Here is a 27,766-nt window from a genome sequence, read left to right on the forward strand (position 1 = left end):
ATTGGGGCAGCTGTCATGGTCGTACTGGGGTAGCTGCTATGGTCTTACTGAAGCATTTGTCATGGTCATGGTCGTACTGAGGCAGCTGTCAACATCTTCGTAGCTCAGATTTTCTTTCAGCTTGCCCCTGGTTCAGCCACACTCCACCATCCACCCAGCTTAACGGTACTACCTTCACTAATGTTACTCACTTTCGGTATCTCAGCTCCCACCTGTCCACCACCGCGGACATCGATGAAGAGATTCAACATCGGGTCAGATGTGCTCAAGCCTTTGGCAGTCTCCGTACCCGTGTCTTCAGCTGTAGGGAGCTGAAATTATCTGCAAAGTTGCACGTATATCAAGCAGTGGTCCTCCCCACCCTGCTATATGGCAGCGAGACATGAGTCACATAATGGAGGCACCTCAAGGCACTTGAAAATTTTCATCAACATAATCTACGTTCCATCCTCCGAGTTCGTTGGGAAGACGAGAACAAATGCCAGTATTCTCGCTGACACCAACTGTAGGAGCATCGAGGCTACCATTATCCATGAACAACACTACAAAGCTGGACTGGTCAGGTTACCTGCATGGACGACAGTAGACTGCCAAAGCAGCAACTTTACAGTCACCTAACGAAGAGTAAACGTTTCACTGGCGGGAAATTGAAAAGTATAAGGATAGTCTTAAGACAAACCTGAAAAAGTGCCAAATCGACCCCCTCGCCGTAATGCTTGGAGGAGCACCACACGAGAAGGTGTCAATACTTTCAAGTTAGCCCGACTGCATACCGTGGCAGACAAGCGTCAACGCCGGAAAGACGCTGCCGCTGCCCCTTCCGCGCTAGATGTAGCCCTCCACACGTGCAATATCTGTAGACGACCCTGCCGGTCCCATATCGGCCTCCTGAGTCACCTCGGAGCTCACCAACGGAGGTGACATCCCTAATAACTCACATCATTTTATCATAGCTGGTTGATCGTCAGACTCGGTTCCGAGTGACCATAAAGTAGTAGTAATACTGAGGCAGCTGTCAACACCGTCGTAATACTGTACTGAGGTAGCTGTCATGGTAGTACTGGGGTAGTTGTCATCGTCGTCGCAGTACTGGGGTAGCTGTCATCATCGTCGCAGTACTGGGGTAGCTGTCATCGTCGTCGCAGTACTGGGGTAGCTGTCATCGTCGTCGCAGTACTGGGGTAGCTGTCATCATCGTCGCAGTACTGGGGTAGCTGTCATCATCGTCGCAGTACTGGGTAGCTGTCATCGTCGTCCAGCAGTGTCATCGTCGTCGCAGTATCGGGTAGCTGTCATCATCGTCGCAGTGCTGGGGTAGCTGTCATCGTCGTCGCAGTACTGGGGTAGCTGTCATCGTCGTCGCAGTACTGGGTAGCTGTCATCGTCGTCGCAGTACTGGGGTAGCTGTCATCATCGTCCAGCGGTGCTGTGGTGGTAGCTGTCATCGTCGTCGCAGTATCAGTAGCTGTCATCGTCGTCGCAGTACTGGGGGTAGCTGTCATCGTCGTCGTAGTACTGGGGTAGCTGTCATCGTCGTCGCAGTACTGGGGTAGCTACCATGTCGTCGAAGCACTGGGTCGCTGTCATCATCGTCGCAGTACTGGGGTAGCTGTCATCGTCGTCGCAGTGCTGGGGTAGCTGTCATCGTCGTCGCAGTGCTGGGTAGCTGTCATCGTCGTCGCAGTACTGGGATAGCTGTCATCGTCGTCGCAGTACTGGGGTAGCTGTCATCGTCGCACTGGGGTACATCGTCGTCGTAGTAGCATGGTGTCTAGCTGCCATCGTCGCAGTACTGGGATAGCTGTCATCATCGTCGCAGTACTGGGGAGCTGTCATCATCGTCGCAGTACTGAGGTAGCTGTCATCAATGTCGTCAGAAAGTATCATCCGTGAACTTTGTCTTTTAACCTCACCTTTGTAATGAGTTTTGTGAATTAATCTTGTGAAGGTGAATATAAAGCAAGGCGTTGAGTCAGTGCAGGGGGCTCCTAGTATTACCGTGACCAGTTCCGCTACACCGCCTTCCTCTGTGTGTGTGTGTGTGTGTCAGCAGGGTAAGTGGGGGTATTGAGTATAAGTGGTGGCTCTGGACTGCGGCAACATACATTCCTCAGCCCGGATGTTTATTTGGCCCCTCACCTCCACATCTCACCCACGCCAACCCACCATACCTTGGTGGCTCTCAATGTCTCCCTCCCTCTGTCTGGGCCTGAATGTTTAAATATAAATACCAACAAAAAGTAAAAGATCTAAATGTTCAAGGTAGGTACAGAATGCATTGGACTATGACTGACTTTGAATACGATTGAGATATAATACCTTGGTAGCTATGTACTGTGGACGCATAAAACAGTTTATATGAGATTGGTCTTTTTTCTAAGGGCATCAACCTTCAAAAGACAAATGGAGAAGAATAGGGCAGAGCAAGACGTATACAATTACAGGGAGGGCTGTAAGGTTAGGCAATAACGTCACTAGTCCGCCCCAAGCACTCCATCAAGTGGATGAAGATCAGGAAAAACAGACATGACGCCTTTGCCCAGAACACTCATCAGAACCTAACTAAAGTATCGGTGGCATGTATTGAGGGAAAGTTGTCAAGGCGTGTGGTGGTGTGGTACAGAAACGAGACTATCTCAAGACATATGGTTGAAGGAGTGACCACCACTAAACCACATATTGAAGGAGATGAATTGTTGCCTCGTATTCAGCCAGGGAAATTAATAGTCTGTGTGTCGCCTCTAATTGTACGTCTGTATTAATACTGTATCTAGGTTAAAACACAGCAATTATGATAATGTCACTAAAGTAGAATTACTGCATTTGTAATCCTCTGCCAACCTATTGTAATGGAACCTTTTGTTTTTAATAAATATTTATATTTTTATTAGAGACGTTATACAGGAGTCTGACAAAAAAAGAAGTAACGAAAAACACTTTCTTATTCTTACGAGCTGATATCTGGTCTTAGATTACAACTACCTGAATTTTTTTTGCTGTACCGTATTTGTAATGAACGAGCGAAGTTCAGAATGTTGATCACGTAGCTTTGTATAGAGTACATACCGCCCGTGGTGAAAAATCTCACTGACTTGTGTTATGTCTATGAGACAGCGCGATCTGCAGCTTGACTTTGATGGTAAATATTGCCGTCCATGAGATGAGCCCATCTGCCCCCAGAGAGAGACACACAACTATTGCCACACACACACACACACACACATTCACCTTGGGACATGTGAGCTTTGGTATTTTGAAGCTGCACCTTTATATACACTAAATGGCAAGGTCGGCCAGTCTCAGAGCTTCAGATCTGTGTACAATCTGGTTGCTTCACTTCCTGTGTCATTAATGTAGTCGCCCTGCCGAAATACAGGTAATTATACCTTATTTTCAAGGTGACTTTCGCCGCGGACAGTAGCTATAGCCAAGTGTTTGAGACATGTGGTTTACAGTGCGGTGAGAACGATCGAGAAAGCTGCAACAGGAATTTAACAAAGGCAATTACAAACAGCCGGAGGTGTGGTAAAACTTTCTCGGAGCGGGGAGGAAGCAGGCGGAGGTGGTGCAACCTTCCCGCCGCCGCCGCCACCCTCCACACACTGACTGATCTACCACTACCGCCGGCCACCACCGTGACACCACCGGATTCCTCGCGGCCTAGGTAACGTTAAAAGTGCGTGCATCACAGCCGGCTGGAGTAACGGAGAGGAGGTGTAATGACGGCCCGGCTGACGGAGGAAGAGGTGGTGGCACGGGTGGTTGGCCGCTCACACCACGACCACGCACGTGGGAAACTGGGTCATCTTTCCGTTGGCCACCATTACACTCACCATATACACACACCGTTCATCAACGTCTTCACCTGGCGCCGCTTGTATCGCCTCTGCCTCACAACGTCCTCCTAGTGTCCGTAACTTGTTACCAACTTCATACACCAGCTTCTCCAAGTTCAAGGTGTAATTTTCTTAAGCCAATACATAACTGCACTTGATACTCCGACATATATCTATGTCTGCTCTAAATAGTCTGTGAGTATTTGAGTGTTTAGACAGGTAGGTGGGAGGGGGAGAGGGACGTGGCTCACATGTCAAGAGGACTGTGCCTCGTATGCACCGCTACACTGCACTGATTCATCCCATATACATATAGGAAACTCAGGAACCCGGGGCCCAAGGTCCCCAATACAGGATCTTGAGAAAACACACATAGGAGTCAAACTTCAAAGGTTTGAAGGAAGATGGAAGTGTCACAGACAACCCCAGTTCTCTGATACGAGGTGGTCCAATTAAAGTGAACCAAGTTGAAAATGAAATAAAAATTCATGAAATGGACTAAATCTGTATTTAAGTAGTTCGCAAGTTTCTGGAAACCTTTGAAAACAATAGTCATTAATGTTTGAAAGTTATGTCATCCAAATGTGCACTCAAACCCCTTCCCAGTGTTGCCAACCTAAAACTGGTTCACTTTAATTGGACCACCCTGTACCAAAGCGGTCACCAAAACTGCTTAGTGTGTCAAGTGGTGGAGCACGTGGTGTCAGGTCAACACATTGATCAAAACAGTACACTTATCCATCCGTCTGTCCTTGATATCATGTAAAGTGTTAATACAACCAATGACCTAATTATAGCACTCACGCCCATTCATCACGTACGATCAAAAACACGAACTCTGTATACTTCGATGTTAGCCAAATATATACCGTATGTAGGATGCGAGGGAGTGCCCAATAAATTGGTCCTCGTATATAATGACCGTTTAATGAGCGTTAGTTACTAAGGTTGTCGCGACGAGATCACCGCTGTGACCTGATCGTTTAGTAACCTCTAACGGAGTGGTGGGATGGTAGGGGCAATAATAATAATAATAATAATAATAATAATAATAATAATAATAATAATAATAACCGCAATTATCCCTCACAATACATTAGTGAGGTAAGGAAGTATCTGTGACATGAATCTTTTACAGGTAAGGATAAAATGCATCTAACTGATGAAAAGAGAACGCATCTGTGATGTTAGAATGCGTTTAACTGCAGGTGGTGTGATTTCACAGTTAACTAGTCCTAGACAGTGCATCTAACTGTCTGTTAACATACACATGTGAGAAACATTTAACTGGTTTATATAAAGGCTGAGGTACAGCTCCAAAGCCATCCATGTTGTATATGACTCTACTAAGCCTAACTAGAGGAGTTCTCGTATTCTTGTTAAGGGAAAATGCAACGAGGGAGTCTGTAAAGCTGTGGGCTGAGGGACCACAGGTGCAGCTGCTGGCCTCACTGGTCATACCACAACACAGCCTCATGCTTATACTTCCCAACATCTGATGGTTATACCAACGCTCTCATTATTTGTAAAGTTTCATGATTTCATACAAAACCTAACCTAACAACCTTAACTTACCTAACCTAACTTTTAGTATAATTTGGCTACTTTATGTTAGGAAATGACGTCTTAAATGAAGCAGAGCAAATTTTACCATATAGCTATAAATTAATTTTCATTTATTTACAGCAATGAAAAGGAAAAGTCATACCTATCATACCCGTCAGTTTTTTAAAGCTTAATCGGCTATTATCGCTATTTAGCGGGGGACACACACACACACCGATATAAACATATATATATATATATATATATATATATATATATATATATATATATATATATATATATATATATATATATATATATATATATATATGTGTGTGTGTGGGGGGGGGGGGAGGTAAAAATTAACGAATTAATTTGGGCAGTAGGTGTAAGGTGAAGATAACCTCTCTGACAATAAAAGTAGGTTGGGTGGCTATCCAATTGTAAGTTTCATCAGAGTTCGATTAACCGTATTCCAATCGTTGTGTTTACTAGCAGAACTAATCGACGAGAAAATTTTTACATTGCCCCCTTCACCTGGGAGGACGGAGATATATATATATATATATATATATATATATATATATATATATATATATATATATATATATATATATACATTATATAAGCGATCACCTGCTCAGGCTAAGACAGACAAACACTCGCCCAACAGCAACAATATGAACAAACACTACTTTATGATATTGATTTCAGTGCAATATTCACCGAGTGTGTTGAAACAGGCGGGGGAAATGAAGCAGTCAAGTTGGTTCGTCTTGTCTTCCTGTAGCAACATCACGGAGACCGAAATTTTGCCTCACACACATCTTTGTCACCCTCCACCTGTAGTGTCTCACCTGAAGGCCCTGGTGAGGGGCAGTTCAAGATCTATAAGACACGTAAGCTTACCTGGAGTAGAAAGGAGGCGGGATAAAGCAAGTATAGAAATCTAGAAAGGTTTTCCTTTTAAAGGTTTCTTGCCTCTCTCCATTTAGGAGGAACTTCAATAATATCATCCAACACCACAAGTGAAGACAGAGCTCGGGAAGGCTTGTTCACTTGGTACTAATATATCGGAAGACTGGATAGGAAACCCGGTCTACTATGAGAGGTTTCCTCCAGACCATAAACAATGCCAACACCTCTCACCTGGTAGAACCAACATACAGGACCCCACTGACAGGTCTAAAATTTCGGCAGCATAATAAAGCCGGCTCCTACTTAATAAACTCGGTACTCAATTAACCTGAAGGTCTCCAACTGCCTCAACACACTCTCATCTTATAGCCACTACTTCCCTTAACAATAAATACAAATTCATGCCTCACGTCTTACTACAGCCCCTAGACGCCTAAGACTATAGCCTACCCCGTTTTGAATGACGTAATAAAGATATTCGATCGCGAATCATCTAATCGAACCCGAATTTTAATCACCTTATCAATCTTTATCTTAAATAAGCTACTTTGGTTGAAGCTCTCATGAAAACTTCCAACCTTAACCGCTAACCTTATGTAAATATCTAATGAGTTAAGCATATACTGTAGATACGGTATCTTCAACCCAAATTTCTGCCTTCAATACTATATATATATATATATATATATATATATATATATATATATATATATATATATATATATATATATATATATATATATATATATATATATATATATATATATACACAAGGGGTATGTGTGTGAGTGTGTAAATTCTCCCTTATTCGTGTTGCTTGGTGAGCAGCCAGTATGAGTAAGAATTCCACTTACACGAACAAATTCCCTTAACCAGACAAAGGTCTCCCCCAAACCGGACACTTCCAATTACTCGTGCGATCCTTTTCATTTTAATATCGCAACTTTGAAAATCCAAACCAAAAATGTAGGAAAATAAAAGAAGTGTGCACAGGGTATATAGATAATCTTAGTAGAAAATTAACAATTAAGTTAACTTTTTTTCTGAATCTCCCAGACTGTGCATCTTTTATAAAGTGATAAAGGAAGATACGGAGATACAGAGGATGTGGTGAACCATGACGTTTCACATCTTCAATCGGCATCACGTACAGTATGTCAACACCACACATTGGTACATCTCAAGCGCTTCTTTCAACCTCAATTTATTTAAAAACTCTTCACCTTTCCTCCTCGAAAGCTTTGCTGGTACATTAAGCATGCTGTAATAGTTATCTCACACACAACCTACCAAAATAACGGGAGAAGAATCATCTTGTCACTTAATTTTAGTATTACAACACAAGAAAAACAGCGTCAGGAGACAGATTCACTCAGAGCATACTGTGCCCATAGTATCTATCAACAAACTTTGTAAGAATTAGGGATATAATGGACTAGAAAAAGTTACCTGACCACATTAAAACCAGTAATGTTATCAAACAATTCCAAGCTAAAAATAAAAATACTTAACAGATGAAACTACAGTATATACAGCAAGAAAGGTGTGAATATATTATTATCCCTCAGACGTTATATGTTGAAACACAAAAACACATACTGTAATTACAATAGCTTTATCCTCCAGATAGAATAATTTTCCACACCTTTAATAGTTGTTTTAACGTCTAGAATAGAAGCTGAAGCTAAAATACAGTGGAAAAAGGTTAAAACCCTAGCCGTGGAAACATAAATACATGAAAACAACAAAAATATTACCTCCCGTTATCAAAAACTGTTTCCCAGATATACATTCACCATCACTTCACCAGTATCGTGATATAAAAAATATAGTATTTATGAATTCCATTGCGGTGGCCGAGTGGAACCAGCGCTAGCCTTCTATCCTATATGGCTAGCTGATTCGATCCCGGCCACTCCCAGTCCACCCAGCCGTAAATTGGTAGCTAACATTACAATTTGGGAAAGCGAAGGCGGTCGAGTGTAGTGCCGGCTACATTGCCTCCTTACTTACCGAAAGCGTAGTATAAAGTGAGTTGTATCCACACTATACCGGACAGTCATGCCTATCAGACCCAGTCTGCACCAAAACTTTCATCTCCGATATCTGTAAGCTTTCCCATGTTGAGTAGTTTCCTTATTTTGAACCCTAGATAATTTTATTACACATAATTACGGTTCCTAAATCAAAATATTCACCATATTCCACTAACACATTCCTATACTTAGATATCAACCATGATCCATTATCGCAGTTTCTAGACAAATTATCACCATGTATAGAAATTATGATATATTTACATGTTATATTTTATAAATCTGTTTGTTATACTGTAGAGCTTAAACCCAGTAAATTGTATTGATATCCCTGGTAGGTGAAGTTATGATACTGTGATCTTTCAATCCACTGCTGAATTTCTCTTTAAAAACAAAAACAGAATCGCATGCGGGGCAGCTACACAATCCATGATGGGCGTGACCATGTTAAGAGAGGCATAGTAAACATGCAGCCATAGTGGAGGGCTGACCTGAAAGTTGATCACGCAAGCACTAGGTGTTGCACAATACAGTAGTTTCCAAGTTACGAGAGAACTTTGGTGTTTACGATTTGTGCTCAGTATAGGTCTGTTATCTAATGTTTTTGATGAATATTTAATATATGAACTTCTGTCATGTGATTACAAATATTTCAATAACGTTGGTGATTGTTAACCCCATCTCCGAACTGAGAATATTTTTTTATGTAATTTATTATTGGTTTTGTTCAGTCTCGTTTAACCAAACATGGTTTTTATATATGCTTATGTTATATGATTAATGTGAAGTGCAGTTATTTAATATTTTAAAACTTAGGAAACATACATAGCTTATATCAACAGAATTTATTATGTTATGACGCCACAAGTTAATTTGTAAGGATCTGCGGTTATGCAATGATCGCAGTGTTTATTGTTTGTTTTGATTACAGGTGTTTTATCTTTCTGGGTTAAAGAGCACCACTATCGAGGACCAAATTCTGCAAAAGTCAACCTAAAAATAAAAAATAACAAAACAAAAGAGCCTAAGCAAAGCAATACCACAATCATAATGACTTCCTACGCAACTAAACCTAAGTAAGATTAGATTAGTCTGAACTAGTTTTTCTCTTCAACGGCAAAACTTCTAGTCCTAAAAAAAAAATCGATCCCACCTCCCTGTCTTTTAGAATAAACACTAACGAACCTATCATTATTCGTACTTGTTTACTCATGCTTGGTACGATTGTGAGTATCAAACAGTATTTTGCAAGATAGATATTCATTCAGTCAGATAATCATACAGTATGTACAGTACACAGACATTGGAGGTATATTATAATGTACAGGTATACAAAGACGAACATTAAGTCAATTGAGCCAAGAACAGATCCAAAAAAAAGAGTTAGATACCATGTTCAGATTTTCATACATTTGGTTGACAATGGCCTAATCGGTACTAAATCGGGTGGGAGAGTTGAAAGGCCTGCATGCTATAGGCTACACGTTAAGGCAGCGGTTAATCATTCACTAAAATTACTGTGTTCAGCCGTACTGTTAACAATCGGTATATATACGCTTCTCTCTAGTCGTAAAGCACATTTTTCCTTGAGCGACTATTTTTAACATTGTGTCATGGATTATCCGTCTTGGACCACAGAGCAGTGTGTACCTGTGACAGGCCCACCGTTTGATGAAATAAGCTAAGCCGTTTGGTTAAGAGATCACTGCTGATTGGGTTAATCCGCAAGTTGAGTTGGCGATCCGTGTTTTACACTCACAAAACTGAGGACAGGGAATGAGTCCGTAAATTAGTGGTATATAACTGCTTCCCTGTACTATACAGGCAACCACATAAAACCTAATCACTGTACTATCCTAATACTTACAACTCAACTATGGCAGGCTGAGTGGTTTCGCAAAGACTGCTGGACGTAAGCTAAATCCTTGTTGATAGATGAAACAGAACACCTTCTTGGGGACTCTTGTCCTGCACTTTAAACCTTTACATCAGGTGTTGGTACAGGTAGGTTATCCAGGCGTGCCAGCTTACCCAGACAACCCTGCAGTGTCGCTTCTTAAAATCAGGTCAACCACTCATAGGGGTTACCTCTGTTCCCATCACCTGAAAATAATTTCACTCGTACTTAATATCCCAATATGATTTAAGCATTTATTACCAGCCACCTGAAAAACTTCGATAATTGCCGTGTACAGTTTGTATGATAATCAAAACTTAACAAATCTGCCAGTGGAGTGTGACAAACCGCCTCCGGTAGAGTCAATATCCTATCTGGCCCTCTCTCATTACCAACCACTTCAATGATTATTTTCTTAATGTTGGCAAAAATCTTGCAGAGAGCATCCCTAATCACCATGAGAAATTTAGAGCTTACCTGCAAAACAGACAACAAAATGAGCTGTTCTTATCCCGTCACCAGATGAATTATTGGCCATCATAAAAATGTCCAAAGATGCAACAGCAGGCGAAAACAATATACCAATGAGCATCATTAAGAAAGTAGCCCACTTAATACTACCTGTTCTCATCCACATTTGTGACTCATCATTCACTAGTGGTTCCGGATAAACTGAAAATTGCTAAAGTTCACCCAGCATATAAAAAATCTGGGGACAAAGGTCTTTTCAAGAATTACTGTCCCATATCAGTCCTCCCAGCCTTAAGTAAGATACCGGAGAAGCTAGCATGTAGTAGACTAAATTCCTTCTGCAATGTCAATAACATCCTTGCCGACTCTCAGTATGGATTTAGAGCTAGAAAGTCGACTGAGAGTGCTCTGCTATCCTTTACTAATGACATCTTAAACTCTTTTGATGACAGTTCACAGTCGGTATATTCTTAGATCTCTCTAAAGCCTTTGATACTGTCGACCATACCATCCTCCTTTCAATGGTTGAATATTACGGCATTAGGGGCCTGTCCCACAATAGGTTTACCTCATATCTGTCCAACAGGATGCAGTATGTTTGCTATAATAATCATCAATCTGATTCCTCACCAATTTTGTATGGCGTCCCTCAAGGTTCCATTCTCGGTCTAGTACTGTTTTTGTTGTACATACACGATATAGTCCACGCCAGCACACTCATAAAATACAACTTATTTGCAGACGATAGTAATCTCTATGCCAGCAACTCAAGACTTTTATTCCCCATGAACTCTGAACTGAGTAAAGTCAGGACCCGGGTAACATGTAATAAACTTACCTTAAATCTCGAAAAAACCCACTACACGATCTTTCACAGAAGGAAAAACTTACCCCCAGATTTGAACCCCCTGTACCTTGGCAATACACTCCTCAAACAAGAACAAAATACTAAATTCCTCGGGTTATTGTTCATGAGAAACTTAACTGGAGAAGCCACATACAAGCCATTCACAGTAAAGTCAACAAACAGTGCGGTATCATGTATCACACTCGACAGTCACTCACTCTCACAGCAATGAAAGAAATCTATTACAATCTTGTTTACCAACACCTGTCACACACTATGAGGGGCCTCTGGCTCTTCAAAAACATAAACCCTGGTTACTGCACAAAAGAGAGTTGTGCGGACAATGATCCATTTGAAAAAAAAAGACCACACAAGTGAACAATTTGCTAAATTGAAAATGTTAAAATTCGAGGATATCAACACCTACTGCTGTGCCCTATTTGTTTACAAATCTGTCAATCACTTGCTTGACAACAATTATTTCCAGTTCCGGAACAATCAGAGATACAACTTAAGGCACCAAGATCTACTAAGACCACCCTCCATGCGCTCCTCACAGTCCCAGACTTCCATAAAATATCATGGTGTGAAGGTGTGGAACAACTTACCCCCACCCATCCGAGCAAAGACTACGCTCCCTTCTTTTAACTCATCTCTTAAAAAATATCTATTGTCTAAGTATTAATATTTTTTGTAATACCTACTTTATATACCTGCTTTTATTGTACCACCAACTAGACGTAATCCTGACAACTCTGTCCTCTTGTTCCACCTTAATACAACCCATGCTATACTGCTTCCCTACCTTATCATATTTATGTTTTTAAATTCCACTGTAAATTATGTATATACTTATAATATAAATGTAAAATAATAATAATAAAATAAATATATAAATATCGAAGTGATATCCGTAGTAACATTCTGATATGTTCTTATTAGCACCATGCTACTGTATATGTACTATTCCAGATGATACCAAATGTTACATAATACTTCCTTGAGATAAATGTACAGTACAGTATATATCAGGTGCCTTCAAGAGAGCTCAGGTTCTCAACTAGCTCAGCCATGTTAATACTGTAATATGATTTTAATCGACTCTGTATACGTGTTCTTGCAAAATAAACTGTTTCAATATCAATATCGGACACAGAAACAATTAATTTACCAATATGTCTTCAGATAATTAACAAACATTCAATAACTATTTCTGTTCAAATGTATGAAATACACACTGCATTGTTTGTAAATTTTTCTGTCATTTAATCATAAATTAGATCGAACATTTAATCAGTTACGCAACCATTTAATCACAGGTGTTCAACTGCGACATTAAGGAAGACAAGAATGCGGGTAGCCTCCCACCTAAAAAAAATCCAAGGCGTCACAATTTTCCGTGATGACTAGAATACTTTATATAGCCACTCGAACCAGTATTAATTATCACCACTACTTGAAGTGAATTTTTCTGGAACGAAATAAAATTAAGCAGGAACAAGTGTCAGGCTGTCATACCCAACACATACACGTACACCATGAGGACGGGTCAGGAATATACCACATACTCATTATATATTCTGTATAATATAAAAGTGGTCAGATGCCTGGGACTCAAACAGTAAAAATATAAAACAATCTGTACGTCTTCGTAAACCTTGATTTCACTGATGCTGTGGTCCGCTCCTGATCACCCACTCAGCAATGCTGCACTTGGATTATCTTTTTTATTTTTCGTATACTGCGATATAGACCACAAATTTTGTACAACGAAAGGAAAAAATCTACCACAGTACAAAAACTTTGCCTGAATATTTCCGGCCATTCAGACGATAACCCAACCGGCAGACTCGTGTCCAGTTGTTGGAATGTTACTGCAGATACATGGCAGGGTAATATTAATGAAACAGTAACACGGGAACAAAAATTGATGAATGTCAAAGGTACCTCCTATCCTAAGGGTCGCTGGTTTGATCCCAGTGCAACCCCAGTTCATCCAGCTGTCAATGGATGCCTAATTCTACAGTTAAGGAAGTGAAGGCGGTTGAGTGTAGTGCCGCCCATGCTGCCTCCTATACCGAATGCTTAATACTGTATACCAAATTTTATCCACAGATGGGACAAATTGTTCTGTAACACTAAAAGGTCACGTTTACTATCTTAATATATTGTTAAGCTAGGTTAGGTTAGTAACAATATTATTCAACTTTGTTCGTGTTATGATCATCTGCATGACCAACCTAACAATATATATATATATATATATATATATATATATATATATATATATATATATATATATATATATATATATATATCTTGATAAAATCACACGGGAAAATGGAAACAAGTACCTTAGCTTTCGTCTTTATTCAAGACATCTTCAGAGGCAACTGGATTACATGGACAGAGAGAGGCTTAAATATACAGGGTGACCTTAAAAACATGAGGTCAGGTCATAATGATGTCGTCCACTAATCCCCACACCAACACACACGTAGAGGAGCTTAAGAGAAGGGGGTTGACGTGACTAGTCAGGTCAGGTAAAAAATAAGGGACCCACTAAATAACTATTATACATCTAGATCAAAGGTTTTCAAAGCATTTTTAACCTTGGGCCACTGACAAATAAATTTATGTAACATATTATCAGTTTTGAACTGACCATCACTTAGGTTTATTGATTTTAATTCCTTAATCAGTTGCCTCTGAAGATGTCTTGAATAAAGACGAAAGCTAAGGTATTCCGTTGTTTCCATTTTCCCGTGTGATTTTATCAAGAATTATCTTATCCACGTTTTCATTGTGGATTTACATGAAAAAAAAAAATTATATATATATATATATATATATATATATATATATATATATATATATATATATATATATATATATATATATTATCCCAATTTATCTTGATACATTACTTTTATCATAAGCCGACAACATGACACTTGAATTACTATAGTCTTTCCTTCTGGACATGGCAGCCCTAACACATCTTGGTTTGTTAACAATAACCATATGTTTACCGATGACTGCTCTCTCTCTCTCTAGCTTGAAAGATACCATACAGCCCAGCAGCACTGAAGAGATGGGAACAAGCTCTCGGTGTAAGACTAAACAAGGTAATAAAACTAAAAATAAAATAAAAATCGCACGAGATCGATAAATAGGGTGCTGGCAGTATAGACTGTCAGGTAAGTAGATACAGTTTAAACTAAGACCTCACTTCTCCGGAACTGTCCGAGTATGAGATTTACAAGGTAAAGGAAGTGACGCAGATGGATCAAATTCGGCGCGCCCCTAACACGTGCCGTGAGGTAACCGTCTCTGACGTCATCCTCCTCACTCTCCCTCTGATATACACTATAAGAAAACAGTAGTGGAAATACAAATGGTTTATACAAAATAACTATTCTCATTAACAAAAGATAATAATATCAGGTGTACTCCATATAACGTATAATGGCGACAGTCACCGAGTTTCTTTAAAATTAATAACAAAAGGTATAGAAAATATTATCAAGGTGGTAACTCGTAAATACCGGCCTTTAACAGCGGAGTGAATGGCGGGTGGTGTAGGTAGAAGGTACCTCCTGTGTGGGCGCCCGCGGCTGACCTAACCATCAGGTATGTGGCGGGGGTGTGATGCTGTACTATTACCATCACAACTACCATTGCCACAGTAGGGGGAGGTATGACTTCCTCCCAAAGTAACCTTTCACCTTACGAATGATAATGTTTACGATGATTATTTGAAGATACATTCCGTTTAATATCGAAGTCAAATCGCCACTATGCTTTCATATAATCAATAAGTGTCTAACTTAACCCAAGCAACAAAGTAAAATATGCATATTATTAGTTACTATGACGTATGTCACATTGCACTTATATTGCAATAACAGCGATTATGTTCTTATTATCAACGTGGTCACCTTTACTGGAATCCTTGTCCTTAAGATACCGGTACTGTATAAGTGTAAAGTATAATATCCTCGAACTTGGTGTGGAAAGGTTACTGGCAGGAAAATTCACTACGAGTGACATTTGTGATGTGGCTGCTGTAGGCCTATAGGGTACGTGGTGGTATAGCTTGTGGCATGTATGGGTGCTGGTAAAAGTCCAATAGGCTTCCTCTGTTCTCACGAATAGCTTATGGAGTGTGTGACAAATGAACAATTACAGGTGTTCTTGATTATCCAAGTTTAATAGCTCGGGTCAGTATGATGCCTCAATTTATAGTAAACATGAAAAGCACAAACATTAAGGTCAACATGAATGCAAGGCTCCAAACGTTAATGAAAAAGGGTAACTGCTACGTCTAAAAGGCCCTTTGGTTGCTGTAATACGTCTAATAACTACTGCATAAATACACAACGACCTGTTGTTTAATGTATATACCCATTTGTTTATAAACAGAAAATAGTAGTAATTCATTTAAAACTCATACAGGTAAACATATTAATAAACCTCATCTTACACCCCACACAAATGGGTTTATTAATAACATTTCATCGAGGCTGTCATCCACTGTAATTGAGCTTATATGTGTATACTGATTATAATACAATATCATAAATTTACAATAGGATCTGAGAAAATAACGTATTTGAAAACAATGCGAAATAAGACCTGTGAAAAATAATCAGTCAAACTAGGAGCCACATATTAAGTAATGTGAACATTGTTCTACCTACCTTTTTCAAAAAATCCAATCGGCTGCGTATGGCAGTCAGAATCCTTATCAGTAGGGAACACTAAGTTTTGTCATGACCACAACTAGGCACTTAGTGTATGTCATCACCTGCACCAGGGCACATCGTTATGACACTTGCACTCAGTCTTATTCGGACGGTTTTACATGAATTTGACGCAACGTCACACTTAAAACACAAACGTAAACAACTCTTCAACTCACTAAAACTCGGAACCAAATGTTGTACTTGGGACCAAATTGTACAATAAGAGGAGAAAAGAGAAAATAAGAGGGTAGTAACAGGGTGCAGCGCTGACAACTGCCGTAGCAGACTACGGACCAAACATGGTAGCTTGACTAGCAAGTCTCGTTTTCTTTTCCACATAGAATAACTCCGCCCACCTAACCAGACTCCGCCCCACACACCACGCAAAACATGATTGCTTCAAACATGCCGTAATAAGTGTAAACATATTGGTTATAATTATTTTTTCGGCTCATTTTTCGATAGTGCTTGTAAGGTTTCCACCACAAATAATGCCAGATATCTCCAGTAATAACGAAGAATACTTTCCATCAAAGGATTCCAGAAGGGCGGGCGTAAAAATAAGTTGTTGATATTTAAACTGACCGTATCAATTCCGAACAATGGTTTAAAAACCATTGTACTCACCAAATCTTATACCATTTAGCTAGATATTTTACCTCTTATGAGAACAATACAGTATACAAATTGATCAACACGCTCGTATATTGAACAAAAAATCCGGTATCAGCACATCGCCTGAAATATATATACAGAGTACTGTAATATCTTGCTTCCTTGTCTTAACGACCATTAATAGGGGTTCAAAGTTATCATGATTTTGTTGATGGAACCTGTGTGTCTTACCAAGTAAATGTGTAAAGTGTTTCTATGGGCTCAAATATCAATGTTATGCTATCTTTAAACTCCTGAATTTAAACTTGCACAAGGAGTCAAATGTCTTAGGAGACATGAATTCCTCTAATTACAAACCTTTGTGTGTATCTTACTCCTCTCTTAGTCACACAAATTTCTTAAGAGAATAAAGGATATAAACTGCTCTTTGACATCATGCTTACAAAAAGAAAAACCACCAACAGTCCATTTCTATCACACTTATAGATCCAGTAGGCAGCATCACGTTAACGACAGTTAAGCGACGACTCCATGGAATTGGGATCCACCACAGGATCTCTGCTGTTATGGAAAGGTTCACAGAACAAAGCCAGATTGGGAGACTACAGTTCCCTAAGCAGTATGTGGGGGAGGACCTGTTATTTTCTCGGATGAAAAAAGTGTCAACACTACCAACCACGGCCGTCTTTGCTAGAGACCCGATAACACCCGTTACGACAGGCAGCATGTTTATCAAGAAGCCACGTGACCGTAAACACGTGGGGCTGGATCAACCTCAGCAGTGTGGGTGAGTTGGCGAGTGACGTAGTGGTTCGCCGAACATAGAGACCACATCCAGCTGCTGGACTGGCTGAGTCAAGCCTGTGATCTGAATCCCATCGAGACTGTATGGGCTAACATGATTAATTCGTGGGAGCCACAGCAGGAGAGGACCAGGCAGCATCTCCTGCAGCATACCCTGGCAGCAGGTCCACTGACAGCCACAGTTCGTGACACAGCATCATTTTTGCTGGTGTGTATCCAGTTGACTCGTGAACAGCTGACCGATACACCATCAGCAGAGAAGGCAGCTTCTTGTCTCAAGGTCCAATTAAACTTTTACACCATTGCGTCTGACTGTGGCTGACGTGCAGTGGTCCTAGTCTTCCTTATGCCCAACAGTTTACAGCACTCGCTGACCACAGCTGACTACAATTTCTGCCCTGGTCCGAATGCATTTCGTGGAGCACACCTATCCGGTAGAAGAACTGGTCAACCAGCACCCTGGCAACAGTCGTGGCGTCCTGATTTGAGATGGCATATGCTTCTGGCCACTTAGTGAAGTAATCCATAACCACACAGATGTACCTATTCCCATCTGCAGTGAGTGACAGAGGTCCCGCAATATCCACTGCGACCCTCTCCATTGGTGTGCCTGCATGGTACAACTGCAGTGGGGCATGCGTGTGTAGCTTTAGTCCATTCTTGGCGCAGCAGGCATCGCACAAATGGCACCATTCTTCCACAACATTACGCGTGCCAACCCAGTAAAACCTTTGCAGCAGGTGACTCAGGGTCTTCACTCCCAGATGTCCACTGGCTGGATTATTGGGCGTCTCTCCCAGGATCTCTGACCTCATCTTACGGGAAGCATTGTCTGCTGTACCTGTTAAGACCATCGGTAGTCACCCAATGGTGCTGCAGCAGACCACCCTTCAACCGAAGAGCATCCCACTGAGCCCAGAAATTTTTAGTCGTCAGAATTGCTCCAGAGATCGTCTCCCATGCTGGCCGCAGGTCTTCGTCTTCCAACTGCAGCTTCTCAAGACCTTCCTCAGCAACAGCTGGATCCTCCTCCACTGTAGTGCTACTACACTTCTTGGGAAGTGCCTCTCTCCGACAACACTGCTGACAATCAGGCTTCACCACTCCCAGACGTGAATGCAAGGCACTGTTCACCAGGCATTTCGTCTTATTAATTCTACTCTTTTAGTTGATAATCTTTCTTCCCTTTCTCTTCGACGCAATGTTGCTTCACTCTCTCTCTTTTGCAGGTACGTTAACGGGCAATGTTCGGTGGATTTGGCATCCTGTGTACCGCCAGCAAGGCCGTGGGCTCGTTACACTCGTCTTGCCCGCGGTGCCCACCGTTTCTCTGTGAATGTCGGTCATACTAGAATAACCCGTTATAGTACATCCTTCTTTCCTCACACAGCCAAACTGTGGAATGCCCTCCTCGTTTGTTATGATGAGGTCTAGTGGCTTGGGTGTTTGCTCCCCTCTGTAATGTGTCAGGTCTCTTAACATGTTGGAACAGAAAATTATCTCTCAGAGTTTCTACAAAAAGAGTAGCAGGGTTATTCAAGTCATTTGGGGTGAACTCGTTTCTCCAGTCAATATCGCCATAGTTAAATTCCCCCGTGATAAGGAGGTGGCTAGGATTGAGCATCGCCACGTTGTCTATTAAGGCTCTTAAGTTCCTTTGATTTAGTGGGCCACAGTTTGGGGATCTGTAGATACACCCGACAATAAGTAAGTCCCCTCCCTTAATAGTTTAATTTCACACCACTTGGATTCTTCAAAAACATCCTCGCCTGGCTGGCTCTAAGGTCTTGCCTAGCATAGATAACCACACCCCTCTTGCAAGTTTCTTGAGAAAGGTTCGTAAATGAGTCATATCCAGCAATACCGAACTCACATTCCTCTGGGTCGATTCTCCTGTTCTTGTACAACAGTTCTACAACTCCTACAATAACTGGTTGGTGTACCTTCAGTAGTGTTTCAAACTCCTCTCCCTTATCAAGGAATGTGTCGGTATTAGTGTACATGACATTCAAGCCAGAATTTGTTCTTGGTAACATCTCTGCTTAGTAGTAACCCCCCCCCCACCCCCATTCTCAGAAGCTGCAGCATTTGCTAAGTACACTGTATTTTGCAGGGTGTGGTTAGAAATGTCATTGTTCACAAGGTGCTCACTTCTTCCCAGCTTCTGTTCTTCTCTCTGCCCCTGTTGTTCTTGCAGTAGTTGTTTCTGTTCTCATTGTTCTTGCAGCAATTGCTTCTGTTCTTCTCGCTGTGCATGTAAGAATTGCATTAGATCAGCCATGGAAATATCCCCTTGTGAGGGGGCGGGTTCTTGGGCTGCCACCAATGTGAGGGGGCCGATCCCACAGCTGCCACCAATGTGAGGGGGCGGGTTCTTGGGCTTGCCACCAATGTGAGGGGGCCGGTTCCCTCTCTGTTTCTACACCACCCTCATCTTACTTACTTCTCTTAGTTCTTACTCTTACTCAGTTCCGTCACCTATGCTTGGGTAGCATGGACATTCTTTTGGGTAGCATGGTCATTCTTTTGGTAGCATGGTCGAGGGTCTAGGCACGTGAGTAAGAGTAAAGAAGAGGGAACTGAGTTTGCACTAAGCCCAGGAGGTGAGCCGGGTAATTATATGATTAATACAATATCTTTCCCCATTGATTGCATATTAATAAACTTGTTTTTAAGAGTACTGTAGGTGTATTCATTTCTCCCACAGTATTTTACCTTTATTTCCATCCAAGTGACCTGATACCAAAATTACCATACTCACGTGCCTAGACCCTCGACCATGCTACCAAAAGAATGACCATGCTACCAAAAGAATGTCCATGCTACCCAAGCATAGGTGACGGAACTGAGTAAGAGTAAGAACTAAGAGAAGTAAGTAAGATGAGGGTGGTGTAGAAACAGAGGGGGAACCGGCCCCCTCACATTGGTGGCAAGCCCAAGAACCCGCCCCCTCACACCCTTGCCTGGCCTTGCTTCTGGTCTGGACATCACCACCTTCCATCTTGACTAACATCTTTTTACTTTTACTTACTTTTATCCTCTTCACGACTGATCGGCTCGTTAGCCGCTTGGGCGATCGGTCACGTCTCTGTCACGCACTGTTGGCAAGTACTAGTCATGTACTGGCTCTCTGTAATTATCTTTTCCTCTTATTTCAATGGAATGGCCATCAATCACAAGAAGTATAATGGAAAAAAAGGTCCGTACCTACGGAAGTAGTATCAATTAAATAAATATAAAAAATAAACTTATCCACATTTCCTAATAAGTTATACAGTCACCTCTCGATTTACACAGATTTAATATGTTTATTATCTCATTGCTTTCCTACTTTACAAAAAAGTAAAAATAACATCACCTGAATCTCAGCCATCGACGTGTGGCATCTCGAAAGCTCCCACTTGTCCTCCCCCATCACCTGCTCTGTCATCTGATTCAGATGAATCCCTCCCCCAGTAAACCCCACCTCTCCTCCACCACCACTATACTCTTTCCGCACTAACTTGGCCCGTGAGCCATGCCCCTCTTCTCTACTAATAGCTGATTAGTTCATAGAAAATTCAAACTATACTATTAATTGTAATCAACTACAGATACTGAAAACTAAGCAGGAAGCTAACCCAACAAAAGAAATTAGTATAAAAAACCTTTGTGTTTATTTCATTATAATGACCATCAACACTGAGTAGAAAAAAAACTTGCTAATAATTCATAATACTGTACCAGTTATCAACAGATATCTAGTGGGCCGCACTCTGAACCTCGATGGGCCACAGGTTACCCACCAGTGCTAAATTTGGTAAAACAGTGGACATGTATAAAATATGAAATGTAGATATTTAAAACCGTAGCTGTTAAACCCTTTTTTTATCATATTTGACACTTATCAGCTTACTAGCTGTTTGGGCGGTCTATCCAGTGATAGTTCAGGAGGAAACCAGGGACCGGGATACCTGTGGTGTTTGGTAGTGAGGGTCACACTGGATAACGCCCTTCTCACGTGTGTCTGGGCCGAGGCTCGAACCCTTGACATATTGGTAAGTCATGCTTAACATTTGAATTATGGTCTGGTATTAACAATCGTTCATTAAAATTACTGGCTTAAGTGAATGGTGAGAAGTACTGTACAGTATAGTCTCGATTTACGAGGATTTCCTTTACGCGTTTGGTCATTTACGCGGCACCTGGCCAGACTGGCAATTATTAGTTACACGGTACATTCCATCATTTACGCGGGAAGTGGAAAGGGCAAGGTGCGCACAAGGTTGCCCAGTCAACAAAACATTACCGAGTTCTTCACTCGCCACCCACCACAGCCAGCCCAAGTCAGTGATACGTAGTGATAGTGAGGATATGAACTTTAAGGGGTTTGACAAAGAGGCCCTGCAAGCCTCTGTGGTGGATAGTGATACAGGTGAGGACCAATAATCTGCCCTCTGCCTCGGAACCAACCCCTCATCCCCGTGTATCCAGCCATCTCTTCTACTAACGTAAGTGTTAAAAAACCTAATATTATTGACATTTCTCTTAAATATTAATTGTGTGTGCATACCATCATAAAATTAAGATGTTATTTTTACTACAACGTACGTATTGTGTCAGAAAAAGGGTAGTCTGGGGGTCGGCCCAGTCTCTATTTCAATTAATCCCATATATTCTGTTATTTCGTTTACGCGTTTCTCGTTTTACGCGGACCTCCACGGGTTTAATTGACCGCGTAAACCGAGACTATACTGTAGTACTCTCACTTTTCCAAGCTTACAAAGGAATGTTTTCAGGTTGCAAACGTGGACAAAAATTTCAGGTAGCCTTTTACCTGCCCACTCAAAAAGAGTTCTGAATGATTAAAACTAGTGCTTCCTTTTCCTTGGAGTATGAAGCTCTGAAATTCTTCACCCAAAATGGATATAAAGGTGGACAATAGCCTTCATTGATGCCAGTTCTAACTCCTTTGCCACAAAAGTTTTTACAGAATCTAGGAAACTGGTTCAAAAGACCAAATCACTTGCAATGACTGCATGGTTCATTTTAATTTAATATACCCGGTACATATCTAAAGAAATGGTTAATAGAAAAAGCCTCTCAATGGCCTGGCTAATTATTTTTTCTTAAGGTACTGAAAGGGGCTGGGCTATGCACTGTGAAATCTCAAGTAGATTTGATACAGTACTGGATTGTATTGACATTATGGTACATCCCAACATGGCACTTAACTTAAAATTGGGTTGTTACGCAACTGTAAGCACTCCTGCAACATGACAACAACAGTTGAAAATGAATTTCACTAATATTAATTCTTAGGATTGGGGCTATGGCCAAAAATTTTGAGTGTTTAAAAGGCGAAAGAAAGTGCATATACAGGTACATTACTGTACTATAGATGCTTACACGAGGCCAAGACAAGCTGGGAGGATTATGCTCAGTCTGGAAGAGTGGCTGTAACTGTGTAGTGACCTAGAAATGTCAATTCATGGCCAAGCCAAGTGAGGGTTAAGGTGTATATCTAAAAATACGTATTGTAATGAGTTATCCCACACTAATGTCAAGGGAGTACCTGAGATCTGAACTCCTAAACTTATACTGTACATACTCGTACACGTATTATATAGTAATGTTGCCAGTTGCTGAGTCATGTAACTTTCCACTAACAGGCTGAAAAAATATTGGACAATCAGTCTTGTATAGTTTTATTAAAAAGTTATGTCAATAGCTTTTGGTATGATTACAGAAATTTACCACATCTTCTAGTAATTACATACTGTATTATGATTCTGTATTACAACAGCTGTAAAACTGCCCCTTCCCATAAAAAAATTATATATAGTACAGTATACAGTAATATACTATAGTAAGACCACAAGTGCCACCGTGCCCGAAATCGAGTTACCACCACAGCAAGTTTCAACAAGGTTTCCTCTATCACAAAATTTGTCATATGTAGATGACCCAGCACCTGTTGTCAGTGAAAGGGAGGCGAGTGAACTCGAGGCTGGGGTGTCACGGAGCCATAAATGTCCGTGCAGACCTCACACATGGAAGAGTAAAGTTGCAAAAAGGCTTCATAATGAAGGCAAGGCATACACCAGTCATATAACCAAAAAATTACTGCCAGCAAGACAGGTAGGCCCCCCCATGTACTGATGGGTGTTTCATGAAAGTCACCTTTTTCTCTATTTTTAAAAAATGTCACTTGTGCCCTTATTACTGTACATATATACATATATCACTAAGATAAACTTGATTAAATATGAATGTAAATGCTGTAATTTATAATTTTGACATAGTGCACATTATGTATCGACCTTGGTTAAGAACTGGAATCCAGAGGCAATGCTTTTGAAGACCCATTACCAGACCAAACTGCAAGGATTTCTGAGGATCCAAAGTATTAAGCTGTTGCAATATGCATAAAGATCACATTCTTAAAGTTATTTTGTTAAAAAATACAGGAGTGCTTCGATTTATGAAACATCAATTTATGAAAATTTGCCAATATGTAGAACAAAAATTTGTTCCAGCGCTTTAGTATACGAAAGAAAACCTCGCTTTTACAGAAAAAAAAGGGTATTTTTTTTGTAGCATCGGAAGATGCAGAGTTGCTGACAGACACATATGAGACTATGAGATCATCCTGTGGTGAACATGGACAGTAAGTGGTGTATGTACTGTAGTGCAGGCTAGTGTATAGCAATGTTTCTGTGTTTATATATTGTAGCACAGTACCGGTATACAAATATTGTAATGTCATATGAAGGTGGTGGTGGTGATGCAGATGTTTCAGCTGCTACATCATCACCCTTCCAGTAACCCCATCAACCACCATCCTGCTTAGAAGTATTGTTCCCACAATATAAATTTGCTTAAACAATTTTAATTTAACATTTGGGGGACTTTTTCGCAGGAATGTATCTCCATTTACATAATGTAGTTAATGGGAAAAAATGGATTCTAATTTACAAAAGGTTTTTCAGGAATGTATCCATTTTGAAAATTAAAGCACTCCTGTACCTGTTAATTTTTATTATACTGTACCTGTACTGTATTTACCTAATGACCAGGCTAAGGGATTTTTCCACTGTTCTTGATAGTCTTTGGAGCTCAGTACAGTCCTGTTCTCAGTTCAACAGCATAAGATTGGTAGACTGTTTCATAGGTGTACCACAATTTGTGTGATGAATAATTTCTTTAAATTCATCCTACATGACATCTTGGCAAGATTGATGTTGGTGGCACATGACATAACAAAAGAATGGCAGGGAGTTATGTTTTCCATCCCTTTCAAAATTTTGAATGTTTCTGTGGACTCCCTATTGTGTCTTGTCTGAAGAGTTGTTAGTCATAACGAATCTGAACAAAGATTTTTTGGTCTGGACATTGATTAATTAATGCTGCAGCCTTCATTAATAAATTTTTTTTGGGGTAATATCACCAATGGAAAACTAAAACAAACCATAAAAAGCTGTTTAAAAAGTAAAATATATATATGGTAATTCACATGAAAAGTGAATTTCCATTGCACATACAAAACATGTTAAGCTTTCTTGGGGAATCTTTATATCATTCAGAATTTCTGTGGTAAAGTAACGTTATCTTACCCTATTTTTTTTAACCTTCACAAAATGTCATTATTTGTAATTACAAATATTCTAATAACTATTGGAAAGCCAAAACTTCAGTAAATAAAATCTACCCTTTTACAGTTCTGTATTGTATCTGTACAGTACAGTATTTCCTTAGTGAACCTACAATTTTTTTTTTATTTATACTGTACTGTAAAAGTGTAAGATTATCTGAGGCAATAGGTCTAACATTTCTATATACAGGTACTGTACAGTGGTCCCTCGGTTAACGAGTTACCTTCCATAAGATTCTTAACTTCGGTTAACGAGCAATCCCTCAATTAACGAGTTTCTTACGAGCCAACCTGAACATGATTTCGCTTGCATTTGGCGGTCCACCAGCTGTAGTATTAGTCCGCCAATACAGTAATCGGTTCTAGGGCTTAAATTCATTACCATTTTAGCAAATATCAAGAAGTTTATGCTATTCAATAATTGTAAAAGTTTAATATTAAATTTTTTACCCATTTTAACAATTATTGAACATAATTGAAGGTAATGAAACTAGTTTTATGCGTGCCATCCAGCCTCTCAACACAGCATACAGGCATCAGTCTTTGTATCTTTTCAGTGGAGGTAACATCTTGCTTGAGACTCTCTTCAACTAAATGCTTTTTTTCTGTTTTTGCAAGCAAATTATTGGTCATTTTGAAATTTATTTTACATATTGACAATATATAATGCAGTGCAGTGTTGATTTAAAGAAAATAATCTTGAATTGCACCAAGAGAACTAAAATTTTATGGGTGAAATGGCGCCATGGGGTGACTTCTCTTCCACCCCAATGCCTTCTCTTCTCCCTTCTCCACCCCCATTCTAATTCCCATCATCATCATCCAGGAGCCTTCTACATACACACGTCAAAGTAGGTGTACTTTTCTACCTTTTTTGTTGAATTTAGGCAATTTTCGGTGAGCTGGAACCAATTACCCAAAACCCATTGAAACAATGGTTTCGGTTAACGAGCAACCTTCTAGAATGGATTGTGCTCATTAACCGAGGGACCACTGTATAAGGAATTGTAAAGCAAGTACAGAACTGTATATGTCACTATTTACACAGGTTATTTCCATCTCTAATACCTGTATTTGAAATTCCTAATAAAACATGTAGACAAATATCCAATTGGTAAATATGCAGTATAACACTCGAAGATAAATACGTACTATATTGAGTTTCCAAAACACCAAAGTTGTGTTTGAGCATTATTTTCAAGTAATACAAATACTGGTACTATATTTATTTCTCTCTGCATCTTACCTAATACAGTACTGTATAACCATGCAAAATAATTTTTTTTAGTTTAGCTATACACCTAGATGCAATATACAGCACATTACTGTATTTTTCTCATTATTTTCTGCTGATAAGTTACAATGCCTTAATGTATGTTCTACTGACTATAAAACAAATTCTACTTAAGGATCATAACAAAAAGGGAATAGTCTTTAAGGGAAGTTAAAAATCTTGCTTTGGATGGGAGCTACAAGAGGCACAAATATTGTCTCTACTGCAAGTGTAAAAACTGTACATGTGTCTGTCCCCAGTTGTCATATTACACAATACAGTATTGTAATGTAAATATGATTTACACTACTAATGCCAGTCTGTCACTGTTTGTAATCTAGGGAGGTCAAATTTCTGCTCTATCAATAATAAAACTAAGATAGCAAGGTGTTACAGATTGCTCAACATGTATAAATGGAGAGCCCAATATATTGTTATGTGACAGACATCACCCAAGACAGTGTAATAAGGAAAAATGAAGGACAAAATTAAAATTATGTGCCAAGATAATTAAAAATTACTATGGGAAATTCTCCACGATAAAATGATTGTACAAGTTATTTATTAAATCCTACTAACATAGTGTAATAAGCAGGAACACCCACATAGGCGACCGTTAGAACTGACCAGGATGTTTATAGCACCCTTCAGACCAGATAGATTCAATTCATCACCATCTCAAGGAAAAACATGTAAGCCTATATTAGGTGTCATGAGGATAACTCATGAGCATGGCTCCGCCCAGCAACTGACGCGACTATGCCCATATCGTGAAATAACTAATCAGAAAGGAGAACAGAAGAATCTTTGGAAAAAATGGGCTCTGATTGGCCACTCAGAATGTGATCTCGCCAGCGGGTGAACAGTGTTGGATACACAGGCTGTTTAGCATGAGGTGTGATATAGTGTGGCGGTCTCTGGATAGGCTTGCGGCATATTGTACCGAGGCGTGGTAATGTATATTAATGTGTTTTTTTAACTGTAGTTGTACGGGTGTATAATGAGTTCCTCCCCCCTCCCCCATGGTATCTCCAGTTAGAAATAGGATGAACACATATGACTTCATATACTAATGTCTTTGCTGAATAAATTTAACTTGGAGGATATCTCTTTCCATTTCCCTTCTTAACTAATACATTAACC

General features: G+C 40.1%; 1 protein-coding gene across 3 annotated transcripts in view; it reads right to left on the reverse strand.

Moving 5' to 3' along the window:
* LOC121872593 (ubiquitin carboxyl-terminal hydrolase 2-like) overlaps window positions 1-16,580 on the reverse strand; it is a 181,296-nt gene extending 164,716 nt beyond the window's left edge. For all 3 annotated transcript variants that reach the window (XM_042375437.1, XM_042375439.1, XM_042375436.1), the window contains exon 1: window positions 16,254-16,580. The gene's annotated coding sequence lies outside the window, so the exon portion shown is untranslated. The remainder of the gene's footprint in view (window positions 1-16,253) is intronic.
* Between the last annotated feature and the right edge of the window lie 11,186 nt (window positions 16,581-27,766).

Source organism: Homarus americanus, unplaced genomic scaffold (genome assembly GCF_018991925.1).
Source record: "Homarus americanus isolate GMGI-L3 unplaced genomic scaffold, GMGI_Hamer_2.0 scaffold39155, whole genome shotgun sequence".
Lineage (NCBI taxonomy): Eukaryota > Metazoa > Arthropoda > Malacostraca > Decapoda > Nephropidae > Homarus > Homarus americanus.